Below are 6000 nucleotides of genomic sequence, written 5' to 3' on the forward strand. Positions count from 1 at the left end.
ATTCCATTCATCATTAATGCATGAAACGTGTTCACATTCACAGACAACACAAAATCTAGACCTGAGAGACAAACAGCTCTTAGTGTGAGAGAAATCAGCAAATACCACATCCAAATAGCAGATCTGAGTGAAACAAGGCTCACAAATGAAAGCCAGCTTACTGAAGCTGGAGACAGATATGTGTTTTGTTTTGTTTTTTTTCTGGAGCGGTCACTGTGAAGAGGAGCACTGTGAAGCTGGTGTAGGTTTTGCAATCAGATCTAATCTAGTCAGCAAGCTTCTATGCCTCCTGAAAGGAGTGAATGACAGGCTTCATGACAATTTAAAGGCCACTTGTAGGAGTGTTATGCCATCATTATCAGTGTGCGTGCACCTACCGTGATGAACCCTGACAAAGTCAAAGGAAAATTCTACGACGACCTGGAGACCCTCATCATTAATTAATTCTGGGTGACTTTAATGCTGGAGTAGGCACAGACTATCACATGTAGTAGAGAGTCATTGGGAAGAACAGAGTTAGAAACAGCAACAGTCACTTACTACTGAAGACCTGTGAGTCTCATGACCTTTTCTTCACTGTCTTCCACTTACTGAACCACAACACATTGTGGATGCACCCTCACAGCAAGCACTGGCATTTAATAGACTATGTCATTATATGGAGACAGGCAGGATGTGGGAGTGATAAGGGCAAATGTAAGGCAGAGCGTTGGACCAATCGTAGACTTATCCTCTCCAATCTAAACATTTGCATTCAGCAAAAGTAGTGGCTTCAAAGGCAAGACAATTATCAACAGATTCAACCTCAACAGATTAGAGTGCTTCTCCTTAAGCAAACAGTTCAATGACCTGGAGGGAAAGCTGAGTCAGCACACAGCAACAGTGGAGCAGAAAAGAAGTGGGAAGCTTGCGAAGACTTGGTGTACAGCACTACATTTGCTTATCTGGGCCAGAACACCCACAAACATCAGGACTGGTTTGATGAAAGTGATGGAGAAATTCAGAAGCTGCTAAATGAGAAATATCGACTTCACAGGGTTTAATCAGCAGGACGGCTCACCTGTCTCCAATAATACAGTATTTAACTCCATCAAAAGTAAAATGCAGAGGATTCTAGGAAGATGGCAGAAGAAGTCAGAAAACTTTCGGCCCTCCAAATTTCCTCCACAAAAAAGGACAGAACATCCACCTCAGAGAGAACATAGAGCAGTGGAAATATACAAAAGTCAGGGTAAAGCAGTTGTTCTCAAGACAACTTGAGAGGACCCCAGGAAAGACCTGACCCCAGGCGTGAAGGTTTGGACTGAGTGAAGTGCAAACACCTCCAGGCTGCCTCTAGGGAATCAATAAACAACAAGCCCTAGTGAAGCTGGGTTTGGGAGGCAGCCTCAGCCTTAGAAATTTTCAACTCACCAACAGTTTCGGGGTCTGATGGCTGAGTGGGAGAAGATTAACAGACTTTCCACTGTTGAGGGATGCCAAGCACAGCTGTGCCGACCAGTGTGATGACCAGACACGGCTCAGGCTGGGCTGCCACTGTGGGGGAGAAGGAGCTAGCACACACCTGGGGGGGGGGGAACCCTGTTGGCTGCAGGCACTTACAGGAGAGCAGAGTCCCTGGTTTCAGTTGTAGTCTGTAGTCACTGGAGGGACCACAGGGAACAAGGTCATTTCTGGGACAGTATAGCTGGGGGCCTTAGCTGTGGCATAGGAGTGGAGAGGAGAGCACAAGGTTGAGTCCTGGGACAGACCTCAGAAAATAACTTAAGAAGGACGTGAGGCCTGTGGCATCGTTCCCCATATCTCAGGACTAGAACTTGATTACACTAATAGCTGCTCAAAAAAATAAAGAAATAAAAATGAGTGAGCAAAGGAGAAAGAAGCCAACCATGGATAGTTACTATGGGGATAGAGAAGATATGGGATTCATATTCAGAGGAAGATGATAGAGCTAAAAAAAAAAAAGACACTCCTTTTTCAGTAAGAAATATCAAAAGGCACAAAAAAAGTTCTTGCAAGAACTTAAAAAGGACTTTAAAAATCAAATAAGAGAGATCAAGGAAAAATTAGAAAAAACAAGAGCAACACAAGAATATCAAGAAAATTTTGAAAAGAAAGTCAATCAACTTGAAATAGAGAACTAAAAACTTAAGGAAGAAAATAATTCCTTGAAAACTAGAATTGGGCAATGGGAAGCTAACGACATTCTAAGACACTGAGAAATGATAAAAACAAAATCAAAAGAATTAAAAAAAAATAAAAGAGAATGTGAAACATTTCATCAGAAAAACAACTGATCTGGAGAACAGATTGAAGAGAAATAACATAAGAATAGTTAGGCTACCTAAAATTACGATAAAAAAGAATCTTGATATTATCAAGGAAAATTATCTTGAAGTTCTAGAACAAGAAGGCAAAGCAGAAATAGAAAGAATCCACCAATCACTACCTAAAAGAGATCCCAGGAGGAAAACTTACAGGAATATCATAGCCAAGTTTCAAAGCTCCCAGATTAAGGAGAAAATATTGGAAGCAGCAAGAAAAAAAGACAATTTAAATTATAATGGAGCTATAGTAAGGATTACATAAGACCTATCAGCCACTACATTGAAGGACCATAGGTCTTGGAATACTATATTTCATAGAGCAAAATAACTAGGGTTACAACCAAGGATAACTTAGCAAAGTTAAGTATAATCCTAAATGAAAAAAAAGGACATTTAACAAATTGCAAGACTTTCAGGTATTTGTGACAAAAACAATAGAACTTAAGGGAAAATTTGACATACATTATCCAATAAGGTAAACGTTAAAGACCAATCATGAGGGATTCAATAAGATCAAATTGCTTAGGTGAAAATATTATCAGTACTCTAATGACTGCCATTATTTGAGTAGTTTAGGGAAAAAAAGGTTTTGGTTGAGCTGAGTATGAAGGAATGATTCTAAAAAAATAAAACTGTGTTAGGGAGAGATAAAAAGGAGTAATTATCTTGTACAAATGAGGCATAAAAAGAAAAACTGATACAAAGGAAGCTGGGGGGGAGGGCAGTTATTACTAGAACCTTACTCTCATTGGGAATGGGTTAGAGAGCAACATAGGGTATAAAAGTTTTCTAAATTCAGAAAGAAATAAGATACAAGGGGATAGGGTTGGGAGAGGATAAGTGAGGGATTCTTGGAGGGTGGGTAGGTTAAGGAGTAGGAGGTCAAGGCAGCAGGTAGAAGTAAAGCAGAGGAGTGAGGAGGGATGGGAAAAGGTTGAGAAGGATAATGAAGAAAAACAGGAAGGAGAAAAATATACGAGTAATTATAGCTTAGAATGTGAATGGGATGAATTTACTCACAAAATGGAAACTGATAGCAGATTAAAAATTCAAATTCAATAATATGTTGCTTTCAGGAAATGCTACAAAAATTAGAGATACACACAGAAAAAATGAAGGGTTGGAGTAGAATTTATTATGTAAAAAAAGCAGGAGTAGTAATCATGATCTTAGATGAAGTTAGAGCTAAAATAGATTTAATCAAAAGAGAAAAATAGGGAAAATATATTGTGTGTCAACAACATCATTTAATAGTTTTAAAATAACTAGACAGTATAAAATACCTGAGAGTGTACCTGCCAAAACGTACACAGAAACTATATGAACATAAATATAAAACATTTTTTATACAAATAAAGTCAGATCCAAATAATTGAAGTAATATTTATTATTCAAGACTAGGTAAAGGCAATATAATAAAAAAATGACAATTTACCTAAATAATTTATTTATTCAATGCCATCTCAATTAAACAACTAAAAATTATCCTACTGAGTTGGAGAAAATAATAACAAAGTTCATTTGGAAGAACAATAGGTCAGGAACTTCAAAGAAACCAGGGATGAAAATGTAAAGGAAGCAGATTCAGTAGTATCAGACCTTAAACTATATCATAAGGTGAGAGCATTGTTGAAGTATAAAATGGATAATTTTGATTATTTTAAATTAAAATTTTCTCGTATGAATAAATCTAACGCAGCCAAGAATAGATGGAATGCAGAAGATTCGAGTAAAAACTTTTATAGACAATCTCTCAGATAGGATGTGCTTTGGTTGGAGTATTGCTGTAATGTAGGAAATGATGAGCCAGTTGTTTCAGAAAAACATGGGAAGACTTGGACTTATGAAGAATTATACTCTCCACTTTCAGAGAAACAGATGACAAGTGGAAATAAGCATAGAACAGTCTTACACATATGTGTATGAGTATATATGTGTATATTTATAGATATAGCCCCCCCTCACTTAAATCTAATTCACTCTCATGTCATGGCATCACTGTCCTGATGTCAACGTCCTCTTTGAGAGTGAAGGACAACCAACAGCAGCATGTATGTGTATATGTGTATGTACATGTAGCCATGTTTAATTGTGGCCTTCTTGGGAGGGGGGGGAGGTAGGGGAAACATTAAATAAAAAGTGCACAGCAGAGAACAAAAGAAAACCTAGAAGGAAGCAAAGAAAAGCTGGGCAGCTTTGAAAACTATATGTAGCATTTATTATAGAAGTTTTCTTGAAATGGAAATTTATTGTTTTATATTGAATCCTCTTTTATGTTCTGCTGTGTACATGGCATTTTCCCCTCCTTTTCTCATTTTGTATTTAAGTTTAAATTAAATAAAGGTCTACAGAGTCGTTGTGCTGACAACACTAGCCTGTGAAACCTGGACAAAATAAAGTACTAGATACTAAGGTCCTCTCTAGAGCTGAACTGCCAAGCATTTAAACTCTTGCAGAGAATGCAACTCCAATGGGCTGGCCACACAGTTTGAATGCCACACTCTTGCTTAACCAAATGACTATTTTACAGAGAACTCATACAAGGTCAGTGCTCACGCAGTGGTCACAAGAAGCAGTACAAGGATGCTTTAAAGGTCTCTCTGAAGAATGTTAATATCGATTATTAAATATGGGAAATGCTGGTATAGGACAGTCTAGCATGGCATGCCCATATCAAAGAAGGCACTGTGCTCTATGAGTGAAGCAGAAATGCAGTAGCACAAAGGAATTGTGAGCTATGCAAATCCAGAGACATATTTATCTTGAATGTTCTAATGGACTATTTGTGCCCGACCTGTGGTAGAGCCTTTCAAGCTCATATTGGATTGATCAGTCACTGAACACACTGTAGCCCAACCCTAACGTCATGATATCACAGGTCCTCTTCAGAAATGAAGGATGAAGCGCCTTTTTATTTGTTCTTTTCTGTTCTAGGTACAAAGGAGTTTAGTCTCCAATCCTGCCTGGGAGCTAGATCTGGAGGGATCCGGGAATCCAGGATGGACATTGAGGCTAAAGTTCCCAGAGAACATCAAGACTTCAGCCCAGGAGAAGTCAGAAGGGATACTGCCTTTGGATTTGAACATGGTGGGACCAAAGTCTTAAGGACTAAGCTAGACCATACTCCCAGGGTGCTGGGGAAAACATCTGTACATTTGTCTGTGCTATATCTTTGAATTAAATGCCCCTTTGTAAAAGCTAAAAAAAAAAAAAGATGAAGGATGAAGAGCACCTCCACCAATACTGGACTAATGTGTCTAGCTTCATACAGGCCCTAAAACAGTGATCAGTTTCATCTTTTGTAATTTTTGTCTATCAGTGGATGTGAGATGAAACTTCAGAATTGTTTTGGTTTGTATTTCTCTCAGTAGTGATTTGGAGCATTCTTTGGTTGTAGATAGTTTCTATTTCTACTTCTGAAAGCTGTCCATTCATGACCTTTGACAACTTGTCTATCGGGGAATAGTTTTTGATCTTGTATCAATTCCCTATATTCCTTAGATATCAGAATTTAATCAGAGGCATTTGCTATAAATATTGTTTTTTTTTCTAAATCAACAGTTTTTCTTTATATTTTGTCTGCACCAATTTTTTTTAATGCAAAATCTTTTCAATTTTATGGAGTCTAAACTTATATATATATTTTTTACTTTATGATCACCTGTATTCTTTA

Source organism: Phascolarctos cinereus, unplaced genomic scaffold (genome assembly GCF_003287225.1).
Source record: "Phascolarctos cinereus isolate Bilbo 61053 unplaced genomic scaffold, phaCin_HiC Scaffold_1;HRSCAF=81, whole genome shotgun sequence".
Taxonomy (NCBI): domain Eukaryota; kingdom Metazoa; phylum Chordata; class Mammalia; order Diprotodontia; family Phascolarctidae; genus Phascolarctos; species Phascolarctos cinereus.